This window comes from Crocodylus siamensis, chromosome 1 (genome assembly GCF_052110815.1).
Source record: "Crocodylus siamensis isolate JL-2025a chromosome 1, ASM5211081v1, whole genome shotgun sequence".
Classification (NCBI taxonomy): Eukaryota; Metazoa; Chordata; order Crocodylia; family Crocodylidae; genus Crocodylus; species Crocodylus siamensis.
Genome location: NC_143395.1, coordinates 255,894,077 through 255,916,696, shown reverse-complemented (window position 1 = coordinate 255,916,696; position 22,620 = coordinate 255,894,077). Strand labels below are relative to the sequence as shown.

Sequence of the window (22,620 nt, the reverse complement as noted above, 5' to 3'; positions counted from 1 at the left end):
GCTGAGGGACCTGAATCTCTTCAGTCTCCACAAGAGGAGACTGAGGGGGGATCTTGTGGCTGCCTACAACCTTATCAGGGGCCACCAGCAGGGACTCAGGGAAAATCTGTTCACCAGGGCCCCCCTTGGAGTCACCAGGAGCAATGGCCACAAGCTGAGGGAGGATAGGTTTAGGTTGGATATTAGGAAGAACTACTTCACGGTAAGGGTGGCCAGAGCCTGGAATAGGCTTCCCAGAGAGGTGGTGCTCTCACCTTCCCTGGAAATCTTTAAGAGGAGACTGGATAGGCACCTGGCTGGGGTCTTATGACCCCTGCCACCCCCAATGCTCCTTCCTGCCCATGGCAGGGGGTCAGACTCGATGATCTGTCTAGGTCCCTTCCGACTCATTGATTCTGTGATTTGATGAGAGTACAAGCCTACATCAGAGATTAATGGGTTATGTCTGCTTCTCTGCATAACAATAACCTTATTGATCAGAACTGAGAAATCCGTCCCTCTTAATAGTTTTACCCATACCAAGAAAAAAGATGGCAGGTGGGCTTAAGTAACCTGTGGATGTAATCCTTTGTGCAGGTCTGTCTTTGGGCTTGTTACTTGGGTCGCCCTGAACAGGGCATGGGAAAGTAGGTGCTGGATAGCAAAGAGCTCATCTCACCCTATAGGCTGATCCCAGGCTTCCAGCCCCATGTTCTATCTCTGGCACTTCTCCATTGTCTCCTCTATTGCCCGTCCTGTCCCCATTCTTCTTTCTGTAAGCACGTCAGTCCTTATTCAAGAGGAAGTCAAGAAGTGGGGAGAAAGGAGGGAAGGTTGAGTTTAGGGCAGTAGCAAGTGCATAGACCATACAATGGATGTGTTGATGGACTGACTGTTTCTGTTCTTGGCTTTGCAGTATAGGATCTTCAGGTGCCTGATTTGCTTGTTGCATTGCACAGAAGTTCAGAAGATGCCCATATCTGCACCTGCTTCCAAGGTGCTCTCACACAAGAGCTTCTACTGAAGTCATGATCTCAGGTGAGTTTTTTTGGCCAGATGAGCAGCGTTTTGGGGGATGGGTATCTTCAATGCTGTCTGATAGAGTTAGGCAGGGCTGTTCAGAAACTGAATCAGGCCTCCTGGAAATGAAGGCTTAAATGCTGAGCAAGGCTAAAAGAGCTGGAATATATGGGCACAGGACACTATGAGAATGGCAGTAGAGTATGAACCCTGATGGTCCATGCCTTTGCTAGGTCTACACTGCAAAGCCAACAGGGCAAAATAGAGCTCAACATGGGCTCTGCCCTACAACTTCAAGAAAGGAGGCCAACTTGGATTTGTCTTGCCCCTTGGGTGTGAATTATGTGCTCACATATGGATGAGAGTGGGATTTAGCTAATAACATGTGCCAAGCCAGCAACCTAGGCATATCTTAGTTTTAAGAAGGTTAGAAGTTGGAAACCTAATGCTGACTGTTCATTTGTATGTCTTATTGTGTTGTTGTTATGAACCTGTTTCAACCTAATAGTACTATATGGATTTTCTTACACAGCCTTGCATACTTTGGAAATAGTATAAGTACTCTGACTTCAGTTCAGACCTTCCTGGTCTTCTGTATTTTGTATAATGCACAAAAAGAGTTTGAAGAAAATCAGTTGAGCAGTTTCAATGTTATTAAGGTTTGTAGTTAGCAAACCAAAATTTTTTATCTTGTTTTGTGTATGGTTGAAAAAGAGAAGAGCTTGTGGCATTGGGTATACTCTTTAGTATCTTGCCAAATTCTGAATCATTTATTGCTAGATGTATTATCGGTGCAAACCACCCTAGAATGTAATATTTAGAATTACAAATAAGAACAATATGCTTCTGACGTGTGTCTTATATCAACCTGGAGTGGTAGGTCCATGTAAAGGATAGCTGCCTACCACTGACAGCAAAGATAACTAGTTCTTTAGCACAAGTGGTAGAAGTCTGGTAAAGGACAAAACATTTACTATGGAATCAATACATTTTGGCCTGATTTAAAAAAAAAATAGAATCAATACATTTTGACCTGTTACTCCTAATGAAATCAAAAGGAGCAGCAATTGTTCACTATCTTTGAAAACCAGACTAATTGCTCAAAGAACATTTCAGTAGTTTATCAGCATCATTTATTAACATCTGGGCTGTTGAATTACATATTCAGTCTGTGCTAGGAAAAGAAATTGAACTTTGTCGTATAGCATCTTGCTGTTAAAGTATCTACTGATAAATTGGCATAGGAAGTTAAATGGATCTCTGAAGTAAATGAACTTTTTACATATTTTCCATGAATTTGGTAACAAACTCTGAAATCTTGAGTACTCACTTTCTCTCACATTTACAAAAAGAGACGATAAAAGGCTTAAAAAACAAAATAAGCTTCAAAATAACTGGTATAAAAGGGTAACGATCTTCCACACATTGCCATACAAAGAAGATGGGATTTAGCAAAACTTGCAGCCGACTGCCTTGAAAGAGTGGTGGTCAGCTTTCACATAGATCATGGAACAAACATTCTAGATTTTTCAGTCTGACCAAGAGAAAAGAAAAGAAGAAAAGCATATTAAACTGTTTCCCAAAATTAAAGAAATAAAAGAAAAAAAAGGTAATAATCAGCAAAGAAATGTTTGCTGTCTTTTTTAAATGTTACAGATGGTGGTATAGTATACCTCCTGAAATTCCTGACTTTAGCTGGGAACTACTTAACTCCCTTCATGCTTTGGAGAGGAGCTTTCAGAAATGCCTAACAGAGGTAGGAGTCCAAGTTTCGCTGACTTCTACCAAAGCACTGCAGGAACAAAAAGTTCTTAATCATAGCACACACTTAAAAGCTTTGTCCGTAGTGTTGTACTGATGGGCCCTCCCAGTGCAGGCATCTTATGGTTGCAAGAGATGCTTTTGCTGGGATATTTTATCCAGGTTCAGTGAGTGAAATGAGCTAACTGCATCTACATTAGGGCATTTGTTAGCATAGAAAAGTTGCTAAAAAAATTGCAGCCTAAAATGACACTATTGTGCATTCAAAAGCTTTCAGTGCAGCCTTGCCCTAAGAATCCTGTTCTGAAAAGAGGCCAGGTAGAGAATGCTGGGTTGGGTTCGTGGAAAAATGATGGCAGACGAACTGCTGATGGGCAGTGTTTGGAAATAAGGAAAACAAATAAAAGTAAAGTCTTGAATGGCAGCACAAGCACCAGTTTCTCATATAGCACATTCTCCACATTCACCTTGGAGGTTAATAATAAAAGTGTAGCATCCATCAAGTGTTTCCAGGAGCTTGCTCACCACGGGTGGAGAGGTTGAGGAGTGCTATCAAGCCATGAAAGAGATTTGGTACCAATCAGAAGGTGCAAGTCTAAGCTTCACTGTGGGCTTCTGCCAAAAGATGCCCTCAATTATCCCACCTGAAAAGGGGTATCTATTCTCATTTACTATTTATTTAGTAGCTTTAGTAGATTTGCCCTTCTCAAAAAGGCTCAGGGCAGCTTACAACAAAAGCTGTAAGCTTTTTTATATAACAAAATACTTATAAAAGCAGAATAAGTATTAAAATAAAAGAGTATAACAAAGTCAGCTGACCTCCAAAATTGAAAACAACACACCCTGCTCTTCCCCACTCCACCCGTTCCTGTTTCCCTGCCTCTGACCTAGGAGAGCATACCCCCACAGCCATCCAGCCCAAATGTGCCTCCCAACACTCACTTGTTAGCTTCAGAAAAGAAAGCAACAGCATTTTCCTCCCATATTCTCTCTCATCCCTACCTGCTCATTCTCTCCAGCCTCATATCTGGGGGAGTCTACCCCCTCAATGTCTCTCACAAGCCCATACCTCCCTCTCTCACAGGTAGGGCTATGGCCATCCCCAAAACTCACTCATCTTCCCTTCCCCCAAAAGGAACATGTTATTCAGTCATTTAGATTGACAGTCCAAGGACATGGCATGTGCCATTTTGCTGGCTTGTGTGCCACTGGCAACAGAAAATGACATACTTTAAACATACTGGCCTGATGGGCTGCTAGACTGGAAGGGACCTCTGAACTTTCAGACCTATCCATGATCTATTATGGCTGGGAAACTTAGGCAACAAACCCAATGACATCAATCATGAGTGTGTCTCTGTTTAACAGTGAATAGTCTGTGATGTAATTCCTTGAGTAAAGGGCACTTTATGGGTTTATTTCATCCTTTCCTAAACATCACAGGTTAAAGAAATTGTAACCACCTCAACTAGATCACCTGAAAGGATTAAATAATTCTGGGCTCTGTCAAAATAATAAACCTGATCTTGTTTAAAAGTTGATGCCAAAGAAAAAGCATACTTAGAGCCTTGTACTGTCACTGAAATCAGTGAAAAGACTCCTGCTGACTTCAGTGACTGGACTGGGACTGTACTACAATACATGACCTCCACAGACAGTCCTAAGGACCTTTATAATCGAGACAAAAGTTGATAGATAATTACTTACCATATTTTCTTGCATAAGGCACATACCTTATTTTTGGGAGGCAGAATGAAGGGAAAAAAGATATTTCTTTGAAATATTGGTAAGTATTTTCATAGGCAAAACACAGGCAGCCACAAGAAGAGGACAGGAAAATCCTGTGGCTGTTGTGTTAACTAGCTTGAGGACACAGCAGGTGCTGTTGGCTGCCCACCTGGCTCAAGAAGGTTTGGCTCCAGTGGGATCTGCTGTCAGCTGATTCAGCAGGCTTGGCTGGCTTCCCACCCAGCCAGGCAATTTGGCTCAGCCAGCACCAAGTTAGCTGGTCAGCTTCTGTTCTCAAGGCAGGCAGGCCCTCAGTTGACTTGGCAGGCACTGGTGGCTGACCACCTGGCTTTCTTCATTTAAGACATACATACCAATTTCCACTAGCTAATTTTGGGAGGAAAGGTGCACATTTTTTATGAGTAAATGTAGTACTTAATAAAAACCTGGGTAATACTGGCCAGACAGGAAAGCCAAGTTAGTACCTTGTGGTCCTGAACCGAAGTAAAACGGGTGATACCTGCAGGCAAAATTCTCCCCAAAGGCTAATAGAACTGAGAGGAGAGCAAAATTTGCCTTTCAGAGCTCTGTCCTGGACCGGGACGTCACTGCCAATTCCGTACTGGATGGAGAACAGCATGACAGAGCTGAGATTTTGCTCTCCTATTACCCATGAAGTATGACAGCAAAGGTCACTGATGATTTTCTCCTCCTCTATAAGTTTATCGGGGGTGACCACCAGTATCTGGGGGAACGTTTGTTCACCAGAGCGCCCCAAGGGATGACGAGGTCAAACAGTTATAAACTCCTGCAAGACCGTTTCAGGCTGGACATAGGGAAGAATTGTCCGAGCCCTGAAGGTCTGGAACAGTCTGCCAGCGGAGGTGGTTCAAGCACCTACACTGAACACCTTCAAGAGCAAATTGGATGCTTATCTTGCTGAGATCCTATGACTCCAGCTGACTTCTTGCCCTTTGGGCGGGGGGCTGGACTCGATGATCTTCCAAGGCCCCTTCCAGCCCTAATGTCTATGAAATCTATGACTCCTCGAAGTCCATGTAGCCTAAGTGCAACTGAAACTAAAGCCAGAGAGAAATTTGTCCTAACAAAGGTGAGACTCCAGCTATTTAAGGCATGTTCAGTCACATCATCAGAAAGGAGCCCAGAGAGAAAAAAACGAAACTTCTTGAGGAGACTCCTTTAGCAAATTGTCCTTGAACTTTTTATCCTTGAAAATGGCAAGGGAAGTTTTTCAGAAGTTAATGAGTCATTGAAGAACAACCCTTGTATACACTTTGGATCTCTATTAAATCAAATCCCATTAAAATCACAGGGGGGTTTTGTGTTACTGCTGATCTATTACAAAGCTATTCGTCTGTAAACAGTGTTTGTTTTTCATTTAACCCACTTTCATCTCTCATTGACTTAGTCAGTACGGTTTTAGTGACACTTCGGCTGCTTTTGTGATGATGAATGCTGATATCACCTAAGCAACAGATTATACAACCTCTCTGAATGAATCACAGAAGGACAAATCTGGTTAGAAAAGGAGGAAATACTGTTTCTATATAAATCCTTTGGTAAGCAGCAATTATGGACAAGAAATAAGTGATACTGGGACTTTAGGAAAATATATATTTCAGAGTTTGCCAGAGTGTGGCAGTGGTCCTTTAATAATCAGTCACATGAAATGAAGTACTGTGTGTTCCATGCTTTGCTGGGGAAGCCAAGTTGGAAGAGGATCCAGACAGCCACTCAGAGGGCACATGGAGTATTCAAAACAAACTTTGAGACACCGATTAAATAAAAACATTTGGGGTGGGGGGACGGTTGCAAAATTACAGTAGCTTGACCTGAGGTGTGATGGAAATGAATTGCTACTAAACCCTGCCAGGAGGAGCAGATTAAAGATGCCTTTAACGCTTTTCACAATAAAATGATTTACATAAACAGCTTGTATTTCTTTCTTGCTTCTCCTGTTGAGTAATTTAGGATCCAAAACAGGATGCAAACTCTTTTTCATAAGTTCAAGCAATTAGCATGTTCATGCATTTCAAGCATTTTAGCATCCTTTGAAATCCACACAATTTGTTAAATGGGTTAGGGGACAGAACTGAAAGTCAGTGGGAGTCATGTGGCTTTGAACCTCCCCCAGAATAGCTGGTTTGTTTGCATCCCTAGCTCTTACTGCAGAGACATTGCTTGTGCCAGAAGCTGTGAAGCCGTACCCAAGGTTTGCAGGTCCAGCCAGATCCAGCAAAGGACCAAGTCCAAAACTGCAATCCTGAAAACCTCTACTTAGCTGCTGCCTAACCCAGGGGCATCTGAACTCAGAGTGTTTTGCTTACTTTACTCTAAAGTTCAAGATTCATTAGGCCAGAGGGAGCATGACTATGTAGCGTAGTGGTGAGGGCACTTGCCTCTGAAATGAGAACTCCTGCATTCCTGTCCTGTTATTTACATATTTTATCTATTGATGGTTTTGTGAATAAGAGAAACAGTCCCCAGGGAGCAGGGACCAGGTGACCCCCATACCACACAAGTACCCAAACTACTAGGCTTATGGGTCCCTCTTGTTCCTGCATTCTGGCCCAGTGAATTTACATTCTTTTCTGCATCAGCAGGAACTGGGGAGAGTACTCTTGCCCAACATGGCTCATAGCCTGGTGGTTTGGGCACTCTCCAAAAAGGGGAAGATGTCAGTGCAAATCCCCTCACAGGCAGAGGAGGTGATGGATCCTGGGTTCCACACCCTAGGTAATTATATGGCGAGGGTCCACCATCACCACCACTGTCTATGTTTTAAAATGAGTGAGCCCATGCAGCTTTTTGAAAGGTGGTATGTGCCTACTTTCATCAGAGGATTCCAGATGGTGAAACTTATTGGTGTTTGCAGGAAGTTCACAGTACTTCCTTGAATTCTGGCTGAGATATCTACTCTCTAAAGAGAGGCAGGATTTAGGGTTCCTTTTCTCAGTGTTTGCTATAGACTAGCTCTGGTTGTTTGCCTCCCATTCAGAAGTATGCAAGTCTCCCAATGCATGGTGTAGGAAGACTAGGTGCTGCTCTTCAGTTTATTGAAAGTGTGTGTGGGGGGCAGGGGTGGGGAATCCAAGAATAGCTGAAACACAGATGGGAGAATTTTTGGGGTGGGGCTTCCCTGCTGCTCAGCTATTTGCAGCTGGCACCAGGTCTGCTGCTTCTGCAGGCTGGAAAGGTTGTGATAAAATGGTGTTTGATGCTAGACGCTCCTTAGTGCCTTTGACAACTGAAGCCCTTATTCTACTGTTGTAAAGGCTACAATACAAAACCACAGAAAAATGTCTTTAGATGTGGGGCGAAATCTTGAAGCAGTCCCTGCAACCCCACTCTCCCTTGTAGATGCCCCCTATAGGAGAATATGCTCAGCATCTCCTAAGCAAATGGCAGTCTGGGGCAATTGCTTTTCCTATACCCTATAGCTGTACACTTAGATAGTCCTTACACATGTCAGCCCTAATCAGAAAGGTGTCAGAAGAATATGTTGATGGGGTCAGCTGATCTAGAGAGTTAGAGGAAGATGAACCACAGGGCTCAACAGCCCTTTTTAAATTCTGGGGGCAATAAATGAGAAGCCAGATGCAACCCTCCCTGTTCTACATTTTTTTATTATGAGTTCATTGTGGAGTAAAGGAAAAATAAGAAGTGACAGTTAAGTCACAGTGGCTGAGAAGGTAACTAGCAACAAGCTAGATACCTGCTCAGAAACAGGCAGGGAGCGGCGATTTGTTGTTTTCTGGAATGTGGCAGTAGAGGCCTGGTTTTACAAGTCTCCTGTTTCCCACTACAGTAGGCTGGTATTCTGATCTGGGGATCATTTGATGGAAAAAAGTGTTTCAGAAATAAAGGACATTTTTGCCATGCTTTTTTCTCTACATGAGTCTTGTTATTGTGCTAGAAAATGCATTGGCGTCAATGTGGGCATAGGAAATGGGCCATCATAAATGAGGCCTCTTTGTACAATTGCACTGTGTGATGCGTGGGTTACCTTGTTTGTAAGAATGAAAATGGCAGCATGCTGAAAGAATTTCATCGGGGAAAGAAAAGTTACTATAGTCAGAAAGAGATTTTCAGAATGGGGGACCAGGGGCACCTCCCAGGAAGCCCAAGCTGATGCTGCTACGGCAGTACCAAAAGCAGTGGCAGCAGTAGCAACTGTCTTTGGCAAGGAAGACTTCACTGTTTTCCCCACCTGTCTCCAGTTTTGGGTTTACCCCCACCTATCTCTGGGAGCTGAAGGAGCTCTTTACGCCTCTGTAAATAGGTTGGTATTTACATGACTTATACTGTAAAAAAAGAACCATGGAAAATAGGGCTGGAAGAGACCTCAGGAGGTCACCTACTTGAACTCTTTGCTCAGGGCAGGATCATCTCTATCTAAAGTGTCTCACATAAATATGTTGAACCTGCACTTAAAAATTTCCAGGGACAGAGTCTGTTGGTGTCATGTATTATAGTATAGTCCCGATTTTTCTAAGTAATTTACTCCAGTACTTATACACTCTCATAGAAAGTTCCTCCTAATCTCCCTTGTTGCAACTTAGGCTGCACTGCTAGTAGTCCTCTCTCCTGTGGACAAAGAGGAGGACAATTGCCATTATATTTAAAACAACCTTTTTAATATGTAAAAATTGTTTTAAAATCCCCCTCACTCTTCTCTTTTTTATTCAAAGCTACATTATCTTAGTTCTCCCAGCCTTTCATATTTTCTAGATCTAGATGTCACATTTTCTAGATCTTTAGTCATTTCTGTTGCTGCCCACTGGTATCTTTCAGATTTGTCCATATTTAGAAGCGTGGTGCCCAACTTTGGACATGGTACTCTAAATGGGGCTTCCCCAATGCTGAATAGAGTAGAAAATTCACTTCCTGTGACTTGCATATGGCATTATTCATCTACTAAGAGAGTCATTCACAAATACTGTGAGCTGGATCACCTTTTCGAGTGAAAACCCACTGGAGGAGTTTCGGAAGTAAGAACTATCCAAGGAAATCCTCAACTCCAGCTGTTAAAGGACAAAGCTTACCTCTATGGCTAAGGTCACAGGTAGAAACCCCAAACTGGGTGCATTTCCAGTTATTGTGCTGTGATTCTGTGCCTGTCCAGTGATTGTGCTGTGATTCACTGACTGTAACTTTAACGGAACCACAACTTGTAGCACAATTTTTACTGTAGCAGCACTACTTGGGCCTCTTTTGGGATTTCAAGAGAGTACTTTGTTGAAGAGCCAAAAATAAAGGGGGAAACCAGAATTGCTTCACTGAAAATTAAAAACAGTTTACTGAACAAAAATTAGGTACAGACAATGTAGGCAATGGAGCATGAAGCCACATTGCTTTAAAATGCATGTTGTTAAAGAGATGGAAGATTATAAAGTTTTTGATGGTCTCCCTCTTTAAAATATACTTGGTGATCCTACAGTCTGCTAAATCCAGAACTCCCTAAATATTGTGCTGTAAAGGAAAAAGACTTTTCTTTTTATTGACCAATCAGTCATTTCTGACAGAAGGATGCATTCAGAATCTAATAGATCTTTGCTGAAGTTGATACTGGAAGCTCAGTTAATCTTATCAACTCATTTTTTAAAAGTGAATATAAATGAAATTTAGGAATGGTACCACAAATCTGAGTTAGCCATTGGTGCTAAATAGATTTGGATGCTACAGAAAAATCTGTGGTCAAGAAGTTAAACTTTGGGGATAGGCATCATAGACATCACCATTCTGGAGAAGATCATGCACAGTAAAGCAAGTTTGTCTAAATGCAGATGTCAACAGCTTAAGTGACGGTGTTGTTTAAGTAAATCACTTTAAAACCAGTGTCATTATATATGTGTGGTCACTTACCTGTTCACATATAAACTATAAGGAAAGTAAGCTAACCTAATATGAAACAGAATTAAACACCTAAGAGTATCCAAAATGGCATAGTTTCATCAGTTTAAGTAAACCAGTTTAAAATAATTTCATTAGTTAAACTGCTGTGACTTTTTTCATAGACCAGGCCAAAGACTGGAGCTTATCAAACCTGGCTGTTTTCCCCTGATTCACCATTGAAATTGGAGTCCAGGCACCTCATATCTATTTAGGTGCTCAAATGATCCTTATTTCACATTCTAAATGTCTCAAAGACACCAGACAAGATTCTTTGGGTAAATCTGATATCTTTTGTTAGACTAACTCAAATAGTTGGAAAAATTCTTCTTAGCAAGATTTTGGGCAGGCTGAGGAAGTGTCTGTAGGTGGTCTGTGCTCTTCCTGGTTGGAGAGGCAAAGCAGCCAGAGGCCAGTACTTATGCAAGAAAGCCAGTCAGTCAAAATGTAAATTGAGGTGGTCAGTAGGTGAGAGACAGGTGGGGTGTGGGAATGAAAGTAGCTGTAGTCAAAGGATGAAAGACAGGAGGATGGGGAAAAGGGAATGAGAATAGCTGGTAAAAAGTGGAGGGTTCACCTAGGGAATCAGACGTTGGGCAGATTATAACGTGTCATAAATCCAATGTCTATATTTAGTCCCTGATTTTTTCTATCCAGTAGATTGAGGAAGTGAAGTTCATTGGCTCATCTGTGAAAGGTATTTTGCAAATTCCCTTTGAGGATTAGAACTGAGAGATTAGAGCAGGGGCAGGCAATTATTTCAGGCGAAGGGCCACTTACTGAGTTTTGGTAAGCCATTGAGGGCCTCATGACAAGCAGCCAGAGGTAGATTCATATTAATTTTCTCAATTTTTTAGAGGCTCCGCAGGCTGGATGGAATGGCCTGGCAATCCACATCTGGCCCGTGGGCTGCATTTTGCCCACCCCTGGATTAGAGAGAGAGTGGTTGTCTTGTGAGAAATATGCCCCTAAATGTAATTGTCTTTGATAGATTTTCAGTGTGCATTCATTCTGGTGTGCAGTTGTTGTTTGGTTTCTCTTGCATATTTTCCATCAGGCATTTGGTGCACTGGAAGAGATATTTATACTTGCATTTGTGGCGATGCAAGTGTAAGATCCAGGAATGTTGATGGTTCTGTTGTGGGGGTGGTGGGGGTGTGTTGGCAGGTTTTACATTTGTTGTCTCAGCATAGTCTGGATCCATTCGGTATCCTTTGGGCTATAGGAAGTTTGCTTCTATTGATGAGCTTGGCACGATTCTGTGAGCACCAAAATGAACGCACCCCAAAAATCTACCAAAGATAAGAATACCCAAAGAAACTTGTTTGCCTATATCCTTAGGCTAACACGGCTACAACCTACACCCTTCAAAGCCATCCATTCATTTGATCCTCTTAACAAACCTGTAAGGTAAAAAAAAAAAAATTTCTTGTTTTATATATCATAAATGTTGCCACAAAGTATATTAAGGCTGAGTACACATATTCAAATAAACTGGGAGTATTCTCCCAGGTTTGTTTTCCTGCTAGAGGAATGTACCCAAATGTTGGGGCCATGAAAAGTAGAGAGCTTGCAGTGCTGATACTGTGCATCTGGAGAAAGGGAGGGGAGGGGCAGGGGCAGGGCAGGCTGTGAACACGTCTCAGTATGCTCTGCAGGCTTCCTTAGTCTGCCTGATGACAGATGGCAGCAGTGTGTAGGATGGCCTTGATCAGCTGAACCAGACTGCCCATGGTGAGCCTGTGTTTCCCAGAAGCATAATGTGGGGATTGTGAAGAGGGCACATTTTGCTCCCTGCTGAAGTAGCAGAGTCCAGTAAGCAACATACTGTCTCGGTGTGGGGAGGGGAGGAACGGGTACTAGAGGACTATGTTCTCTTCTGAGAAGCCATTACATAAACAGACATTTGCTCTCCCAGGAGAGATTTAACTCTCGTTATTTTCAGGTTATTTTTCTCCTGGAGCAGCCATTATTTTCACTTGAGATTCTCGAATTAAATTATTAAGATCATTGTATGTATGTGAAATTTTCTGAATATAGAGGAAGTATTATACTCCTAGACATTATTTCAGTAACAGTCACAGCAAGGGTATAAATGTTGTTTTTAACACAATATTACAAAATATTGTAGTTTAAACCTGTCTCGAAACCCAAATGTTAGGAAATCAGGATATGCACATTTAAGTAAGGTTAATCAAAACTGGCAATCTTTTGTCTGAAATTTCATTTATATATAGATTTGTTAATCCATGGTATGGTATGCTAATCCACAAAATTATAAAAAAAATATTTTTACATGCAGATTCTGAGAAGGTGAGGAATGCCTTTTTCCCACTAGCACTCTACTACCATTTCTTTTATTCTGCTCTGAAAGACAGGCCTCCCCTTGTGTCGTCTGTTGCAAAACTTGTAAACTATAGGATCGAGTTGTAGTGAAGGGTGTACTATAATTGCAGTTGTAAAAAGGTAAGTAAAAGAGTAGAGGAATATGTACTATTAATAACTCACTTTTTTGTTGCTTCTGTAGTTTTGTGTCATTTAAATTACGTGTGTAGCAACTTAAACTGTTTCACAATACATTTTTGTTAATGGATGATTGGATGTCTTTTTCTTCAATGAGCTGTACCAGAGTTCTACTTGGTTTATACAGCTTACTTTCATAGTATTTCACATGAATGAAATCATTATGAGGCATGCTCTCACTTGTTATACTGGCATAGGGCAGAATTACAATGGGGTGGGGCATTCCAGGAAGAGATTGCACTAGATGTTAGTGATGACAATTCCTTGCATCAATTTTTTTTTTCTGAAGGGCATTCATTCTGCAAGCCACACCTCTAATTAAAGAAAGACATCCTTGCTTTTAGATTAATGTTTAACTCTTAAAATGAAAATGCCTGCTGCTGCTCAAGTCAAAGACCAGATTCTTTACTTTCTTACACAGTTTCAGTGTACGTTCAGATCCACTGATTTCTCTCTTAAACCAGTGCTTCACCACAGTTGACACTCAGATGATCAGGGTGATCATTTTCAATACAATTAAATGCCGTTAAAGGTATTTTTCAGTCTTTATTAACATATTTTTAATTTTGAGAGAAAAGTAGTTCTTTGGTTTAAGATGTTTATTTTAAGACCTGAATATTATATAAACCTATCCTGGATTATTGGTAATTTTCCCATTTTAGACTAGTACTTCAAAGTAACTAGATAGTAAAAAGTAGAGCAATTAGTTAAGCTGAAGTTAAAGATCACTTTGTTATATTTTTTCCTTCCAGTCTCTTCAGAGACTGCTAGATTTGAATTATCTTGCCACATATATAAAGCAGGTACACTGGATTTTTTTTTTTTTTTGGCAATTTAAGATTAAGCTATACAAAAGCAGCTGACCTAGCCGGGTGCACCATTTCTCCAATCCCTTGTACAGCTGACTCCAAACCAGACACCCAACAGATAACAGTGAACAAGAGTAACACATTATTTTAAAAAAATAATTCTGTGAGCTCTGTAAACATATGGTGAAGTTGTATGCAATACTTATGTAAAAATCAGCATCCAGTTCTTGTGGTCATATTTCTCCACTTTTGTTTAAGAGTTTGAATCTGTGCCTTAACCCAGATTTTTTTGAGCTCATATCTTGTTAAAAAAATGCTACGAAGTGAAAAATTCAGAGACAATGGAAATATGATGATCACTGTTTGCTTATATTTCTCACCAGTGCCACACATGGCTCCCATCCAAAGGTGGTATATTTCTAGATATTTCTAAGATGTCTTTTGCTTGGTGTATAGAACAAAGTGAGGAACTTTCAATTTCAGAAACTTTCTTTGGCAGGATATTGTACCCTTTTCAAATGTTGCTACTTGGTTGTAGCTCTTAGCATTCTTTTCTACCCTACAGAAAAATAATACTGGGATTAGAAATCTACTTCTCATGACAAGACGTGGACATCTTACAGAATCTGCAGTAAATTTTGTAAGCAGAATGGTTGAAGTTCTCTTCCATAAGTTAATTCTACAGAAATTGAAATCTTGAAGGTATAGCAAGTCTACAATAGAAGCTACATAGGTGGAAGTGTAACCTAAAAGCCAACACTCAGGGATACTAAGGAAAATTATTCTGAATTAAGATTTAAGTAGATTAATTAAACCATATTAAATCCCTGTGTAGACGCATTTATTCTGAATTCAAGTGGCCTTCATTCAATTAAGCTTATTTAGCTTAATCAAACTAAGGTCTCTTCAGTTCTAAGTAGAGCATACACATGGGAATTTAATTCAGTTTAACAAATCCACTTTACAGTCAAACTTGAAATTAATTGTCCTTGCCTATGTATCCCCCCCCAGACACTTTTTAAATAAAAGCCAAGAGCAAGCTAAACCTTTTTTTAGGGTTAAAAAACATTCAGGAAGCACAATGTACAATCATCAATCCTATTTTTCTTGAAAACCATCTTTCAAATCTTAGCACATTTTAAAATAGATCCATTGTCTTCAATGGATCTATTCCATTAATTCAGAGCAAGGAATGCATTTGGGAAGTGTCTGAACCATAGAACCCCAAAAGTGATAGAGATGGGTGCTCAGCTAGCAAGTAAACTTGGAAGCAAAGGAAGAGGACTTGTTGGGGATGGGATAGAAGGTATTTTGCTTGTTGAGCAGGGATCCTGGTTTTCTGTTAAAAAAAATCCAAAATTCTCTGATTAAAAACACCATGTTTTTCTAAGATTAAAATGAAATGCCACTATATACATATAGGTATCAGTTGAACACAATATTGTATTGATATACTAGCCAAGTGTCCATCAAGAATGATGGGGGGCGGGCAGAGGGGGCTGGTATAGAGTGCCACCACCAAACACCCCATGCTGCTGCTGTTTTCCCTTTTGCAGGGAGCAGGGTGGGGGAGAAGAGGCTTCCCCACCCTCCGTCCAGTCCTTGACATGGCTTCGGAATCATGGCAGCATTCCCCCATGCTTGGAGCACTCTGATTGGCTGTTTCCATCAGCCAGTCAGAGTGCAAATAAAGCATTACAGACAGACAGACAGACTTAGGCTTTTATAATATTAGAATTTACAATATTAAAGCTATTTAGAAGCCTACTGGTGCCTCTGTCATTATAATAAATTCTAAATATCTATACATTTTGGCATTTGAGTTGGAGGTCTTTTCTCATGGAAAATCAGAGCTCCTTCACTCACCAGGGCAGGCGTCCAGCTGCAGCTGCCCCCCCTGCTCCTTTGTGTCACTGAGCAGCCCTGATATGCTGATGTCACTCATTCACAAGCCACAGCCCACCCAGACCTGCCAGTGCCCTTCACTCCCAACCTCCAGCCCATGCCTACCTCCCTCAACTTGCTCCCTCCCAGCAGCAGCTCCCCACTGCACCAGGATCCGGGTCCAACTGCTGCTGTCCCTGCCACTCCTTTGTGGCACTCAGAAGCTGTGACATGCTGGTGCCCTGCCCTATCCCATGCTGTTGCCCTTCACTCCAAAGCCACATCCCCGCCAGCCCTGCCGGTGCCCTTATTCATGACCCACAGCCCCCTGCCCCCCAGCCTTGTTGGAGGGGCCCCTCAGCTGTCCTCCAGCCCCCTCAGGACCTATTTATCCCAAAGGCTGCAGGAGGTAAAGTGAGTCTAAGCCCACCCTCAAAGCCATGCCCACCCTTCTCTTTTCACCTCCACCTCCCCCTCCCCTTCCCCTTCAGACAAGACTTCAGTTTTTGCACCCTTTTTTTGCAAACATTTCATGCGGGCTCGAACTGCCAGCCTGCGGAGAGCTGTTTGCAAAAGAGGAAAATCTGTGTTTTTCTACAGGAAACACAAAACCTGGATCCCTGCTATTGAGGGATGCTAGGATGATGCTAGGAAAGAAAAGAAGAAAGACAGAAGGTAGAAAAATAGAAAGGGAAAGGGGGCCTCACTGTGCAGCTATCCGAATAAGCATCCAGCACTTTATTACTGAATATCATTAGTAGTGGTGATCCCATCATGCTTGCTTAGCAGCATTTTCCATTAACTAATTTACTATCTTGATAGAAAGAGCTCTCATACAGGATTTATTATAACAGATTCTTTCTTAGATTTAGACTGCTAATACTAAATTATGATTTTTGAATTGACTTTGGACAAAGTTTTGCCGTCTTTATTTCAGCAAAACTGCTTGAGAAGAGATTTTGCTAAGCTGAGGTTTGCATACCAAAACCATATGAAAAAGTAAGTCCCTTCTTTTATCCATTTTAGAAATAATTAATAAATAAATACATAAATGCATTTTTTAATAAAATAAGAAACAATGAAGACCCTATTTCTCAATATATAATTTCATATGTGTACATCTCAGTGTCACATTTTATGTTGTGCATTAAATAAATGTCACATTCAGTTTGTCTGCTATCACTTCAATCTCACTGCTCTTCTCTAGGTAGTACTATTCTTTGTATCCTATTGAATGTGTATGGCAATGGCTTTTTTCTTCCTTTTAACTACTTCTACATGGATCTTGAATGCATCTTGTCCAGAATAAACTCCGTTATAGGTGTTTATGTCTTTTATTCAAAAATGCATATATAATTTACACAGAAATTTCCAACCCTAAATAAGACACATGTTCTTATTGGAAGTATATCTATTCTAAATGAGACAAATTTAAATTTAATTTTTGCCTATTTGTCCAACTTTCCATATTTGCTGTTTTTAAATAATTTGTCTCCATCATTATATTATTAACTATTTTTTCCAGCTTTCAAAATTGGCAAAGGTGGCTGATTACTAGGCCTGTGTGAAGTGGCTAGTATTCAGTTTGGATCTGGATTTGGATTCAGATTCAGCTGATTCGGGGGACAGTGATTTGATTCGGTGATTCGAATCACTGTCCTGAATTGATTTGGCCAAATTCGATTCAGAGATTTGGCTGCCACCAAATAAGCTGAATCAAACAGGCCTCATCCCCCACTCACTCTCCCAGCCCTGTCAATGGCTGCCCTGCCTGGCCCCAGTGTCCTGGCGCGCACACACACACACACGCACGCACACACACACACACGAAAGCCCCACACTCATCGGCCAGGCGGGGGCGGAGGGAAGGCATCCCCACTGCCCCCCAGTGCTCTGCACTTCATGGGGGTGTTCTGCCATGAGCCCCCAGTGGATGGCCCCCCTGCCTGGCAGGAGCCAGTGAGTGCAGGGCTTTTATTTATTTATTTTTTAAAGTGCCAGGACACTGGGGCTGCCATTGATGGGGCTGGGAGAGTGGATGGGCATCAGGAAATGCTCAGGGAAGCTGGGGAGCAGGCAGAGGATGGGGCCTAGCAGGGGTCCCCCTATGGTCCCCTTGCCTCTCCTCTCCTCCAGCCCTCCACTCCCTCCCCCCTGCCCCCTACTTACTGGTATGGAATCCAGGTCCAGCTTCCTACGGTGGTGAGTGGGGCTGCCCGAATCTTCAAATCTCCGAATCTCTTCCGAATCTTTTTCCAAATTGATCTGGAGGCTTTGGATTGATTAGGACCTTTTTATTGGTCTTTCAATTCAAGTTGGATTTAGAGTTTCAGCTGCCAAATCAGGCCAAATCTCCTCCAAATCAACAACCAAAGCTTCACACTGCTCTACTAGTTACATCTTTATATTATTCCTTAAGATTAAGTAATTCAACACTGATTTGGAAAATGCTACTCAGTGGGTATGTCTACATGTACCACTATGGTGCTGTTGTTACAGCAGCATCATTTAGTACTTCCTTTTGGAAGTACTAAAAGATGGCCCAGTAACAGCCAGTACTGTGCCACGCATTCTGCTCACAGTTATTTTTAGGCACTATGTCCCTGTAGTGACACACTATAACAGGGGAGCATGGTGCTACAGTGATGTAGCTGTGGCATCATGGATTTTCCCCATGGACACTATGTGGCCATAGCTTGTTGCTACGGCAATATAGTGTCACGTGTAGGCATGTCCAGTATCTCTCTACAGCTCTACATGATACCATTTAGAAATTATCCTATTATTATTCTATGTTTACATTTGAGAAATTACATCTCTCTCTTCTCCATATCAGATTGCTTCAATTTCAACATAAGAAACCAATGTATAATCACACAGTGTGTTTTACAGAACTCTAGTTATGTTGTTGTATATCCACTACTCTCCCCATCTAACAAATTTGCTACATTACATTACAAAAGAAGTGGTGTGTTTATGTGGTTTCATTTTTAGCAACCCCTGCTTTCTATTAATGATACATATTAGAGAGAGCATTTTGAAAGAACATTTACAATCATTACTAAACAGCTAATAATAAAAAGGGGTACAAATGCCGAGATCAATCTCAGGTAAACTTTACCAAAGAAGAGATTGAATTACAAGTAATAACAGGGCAAAGAACAGAGAATGTTTAAAGGGCTGTCAAAAATAAATAATTTCTCAGAAGAGAGAAGGCTCAATAGTGTACTGAAATGAATTCAGATTGAAAGCTGTTAGTGAGCAGGGAAAGAAAAGGAAACAGCTAACGGAAGAAGCAGAATAAGAAAAAAAAACACTGCAAAAACAGGTTTCATAGCAGAGAAGTAGAAATATAGGGTAAAGGTTGTTCGTAATGTTAGGTGCAAATATTGTAAAACCATCTATAAATATTTGTATAAATATTTGCTTAGTCATAAATTCATCCCTTTTGCATTTGTTATCCAGCAACAGCAGGTCAATCAAATTTTACTAGGATCAATCTTCACCAAAAGAGAATTTCAAGATGCAGACATGAGCATCTAAAAGTGGCTATGTATTATTACATCTTTGTTGCAAAGAGTAAAAGTGACTTGCCTGTGGTGACTCAATGAATCAACAATATAGTAAAGAATAAAACTTGATACCCAATTCCCTGCTTTCCACTAGTCTAGATGAGTAATTTCATTATTTCGTTCTGCTCTTCCATTGTCTATCATACCTGGCCTGGAAGGACTGCTTTTAGAGGGGCCATGAACGACTCATGCCCCTGGCGGCTGGGTGGGGCACGGTGGCAGCAGAAGCGTGGCAGCGGGAAGCAGGGACTCCCGCAGCTGCCGCTGGTGCTGTCGGTGATGGGGAGCAGGGGGCAAGCGCCGACCAAGGGCCAGCGACCACCCACAGCCACTGCCAGCAGCATCGGTGGTGGCCAGCAGGGATTGTGGGGCATCGGCAGATGCCAGTGGTGGTGCTGGCAGTGGGGTGCAAGTGGCAACCGCTTGCAGGTGCCTTTTTGTAGGGGGTACACTGCCACATGCAGAGGGTTCATGCACATGTGTTGCCCCTGGGTGGAGCACGGTGGAGGTGAGCAGTTCATTTCATGTGCCCAGTCTGTCTTTGTCCTCTCAAGGCACAAACTGAAGTGCAGCTACTAGGTCTAACTTCTAGTGCTTCACAGAAAGCAACATGAGTTAGACCAATCCTCTGACCCAACAGACATTAGATGTTGGGTCCAGAGGGTAGGAGATTGAGTTCTAATTTGGAGCTGATCCAGGGAGAGAGACTACATCTCTGCAGATTCTTCCCTAGCTCTGCCCCCTTCCTCCCCCAGCTCCCATGCTGACTTAGGATGGGAGGGGGTGGTACATTCTGGGGTTTCCACAGCCATGCTGGAGTTGGGGGAGGGAGGGTGGATTGGTAGTATTCCAATCCACCTGCTCCACTCTCCAGCACTGTCTGGCCAACCCCCTGAATGAGCTCTGTCTCTTCCCTTTCCCCCTTCCCATTCTGAAAACAACGCTGAGAAAAGAGCTGGGTTGCATCAGCTCAGCCCTGCTCCTGGCACACGCAGACAGAAGTTAATGAAGGTGCTCTGCTTTGGAGTGCCAGGTTCAGGTTGTTGCAGGATCGGACCCTTTTAAATTGCTCTGCAACCACTCACTTGTGTTTGGTCATGTCTGTAGAGTGCTTTTAGGGGCCAGATAAGGCAAAAATTGTCACTTCTGGCTGCACCTTGACAACAATCTGAATTGGCCCTACTTTACAGGTGGATGGTGAACTACTAGATATTGTACTAATGATAAGCATTAGTCTGAAATGGTCTGGAATGCTCATCAGCCCCTCTGCCCATTTAACTAAGATCACTGAGCAGTTACCGTGTGAAAATATCTTTTAGCCAGTTCTGGCTTGGGGCCCATTTTCTAGGCCCATTTCTCCTCTAGTAACATCTTTGTACTTTCTCTTTTCTTTTTATTCTGTTATTTCTTTACTTTTTGGTTTAGAATGAGTTGGATGTTAAGCTATTTGGGGAAAGGATGTAATGATTTGACATATGCTCTGTATTAACTCACACTAACACTCACATTCACACATACACTATACAAGGAACTCATAATATGAACCAGTGCCATAGAGAATATACTTTGGAACCTGACACAATAAGCCTAGTTCATGTCAATGTGTAACTGACACAGCTGCACTAACAAAATGTGTTGAACCACTAGATTCCTGACGTGTTTTTTAAAAACCTCATAATGTACCTCCATTACTCTCTGCTCTTTTAAAAATATAAAGCTTTGCCCTCTTCTCATATTGTGCTGTAGCAACTTGTTCCGAATTTGCATCTGATGCAGGGCGTGGGGAGGCAGGGTTTGAATGAAGAAAAAGAATGTTACTCATTCAGCTGTACAGAAAAAGTTCTCTCTTGAATTTACATTCTGTCTAAATTTCTGAATTGAAAATAAGCTCAGTGTATGTTACGCTGGTGAGTCAAAACTCACACAGAGGTAGAAAAACCGAAGCCCGCCAAAGTGTGGCCTCGTCATACTTTCCAAACTCAAACATCTTGGAATTCAGAGCTTGAGAGAGCAAGCAAATATTTGCATTTACACTGCAAGTGGTATGAAAATTTGCATTGCTGGAAGGCATATCTTTCTTGTCTCAAATGTTCTGTACTCACCTGTTGTAAGATTGCAAAATCAAGAACTATAAAGAAATTTACTGTAAATAGAAACCTTGTTGTTCTGCCAGCTTGCATAAAAGCTGACGCAGAGACAAGAAGTGAATAAAGTTGTCTTATTCCTGCCACACATAAGCAATTAAAGAAGGGTAAAGCCACTCCTATTGTGAATGTTTAAGCAATAGTTTCTCTTTGCTGGCTGTATTCTCAGTTGTTTATCGGCCTGGCTTCACTGAAGTAAATGGAGATATGCCAGCTTCCAGTGGCTGAAGACCTGGCCCTGAAGGTGACAAATAATAAAACTTCAAATTATGTATATTTTAGTTTAGGTAGGACGGCAATTAGATCTTTACTGGCTGGGATTTTTGTGTTTTATTCACAGATCAGATCCTTCCAATGGGACATGAATGGAAATCAAGGATTCATATGAACAGGCAACATAATTCAGTAAAATCCTATCTCACCTTCTGGAAGTCCTTGTGTGATAGTATTGAAGAACTTCCACAACATGGTTTCTTGGACTAAATTACACACATTGTTTTGACAAGCTGATGAAATCCAAAGTTCTCAGCTCTTCCACCCAGCACTTCACTTGTAGCCTTTGGCTGTTTCAACTTTGTTTCGGTTTTCCTCTCTGTAAGACAGAGATAGTATTTACTTTCTGACTTCACAAGAGTCCTGTGCGAATGTAATGAATGTCAAAACACTGTTTTAAATATGCAGAGCGCTATAGAAATGTTAAGTGTTGTATTCAATTGGCACATAAATACACCTGAACGTTGAAGACACATCTACAATATATTTACACCAGACTATGTTTGTCTACAACAGACTATGAATGGAGTTAGTTTGCAAATATAAGCACTGACTGTCAAAAGCCTGCAAATAACTGTCAGTGCTGTAATCAGGTATATGCAGGAACAGTTGCTTCCTTTTAATGGTGATGAATAATGGAAAGGTGACCAATTTATGCCTGAAAGCCTTGCCCTGTGATTAAGAGTATGTCAGTGTCCTTTCTGAGCACAGTCAATGCAGCCTGTGTAAATTCAATCCATGTTTGGTTCTCTGGAAGCAAGGGGAGGAGTCACCAGCCCTTTGTTCCTGGTGGGAGCTGAGACATTAGTTAGCTCCCTGATGAGATTGCTGGTCTGGGCCAGCTCCAGTGACAGACCATTTGGGAGCTGCTTTCATTGACCCTGGTAGTCTTTAGTCCTTCATGGACTCTCCACCACCTGAAGAAGATGGGTGGAGCCAAGATCTACTGTTCCTTTTGGCCTGGGGCAGATGCTTCCCTGCCAGCTATTATACCATTCAGGAACAACCCTGACA

The 22,620-nt window shown here is 41.7% G+C and overlaps 1 long non-coding RNA gene across 1 annotated transcript; it reads left to right on the top strand.

The window, feature by feature from the left end:
* The first annotated feature begins 920 nt into the window (after positions 1 to 920).
* LOC149874380 (uncharacterized) lies at positions 921 to 22,377 on the top strand. Its single transcript, XR_016443942.1, has 3 exons — positions 921 to 1,017; positions 16,555 to 16,616; positions 21,674 to 22,377. It is a non-coding gene; the product is annotated as an uncharacterized LOC149874380 (long non-coding RNA).
* The last annotated feature ends 243 nt before the right edge of the window (positions 22,378 to 22,620 follow it).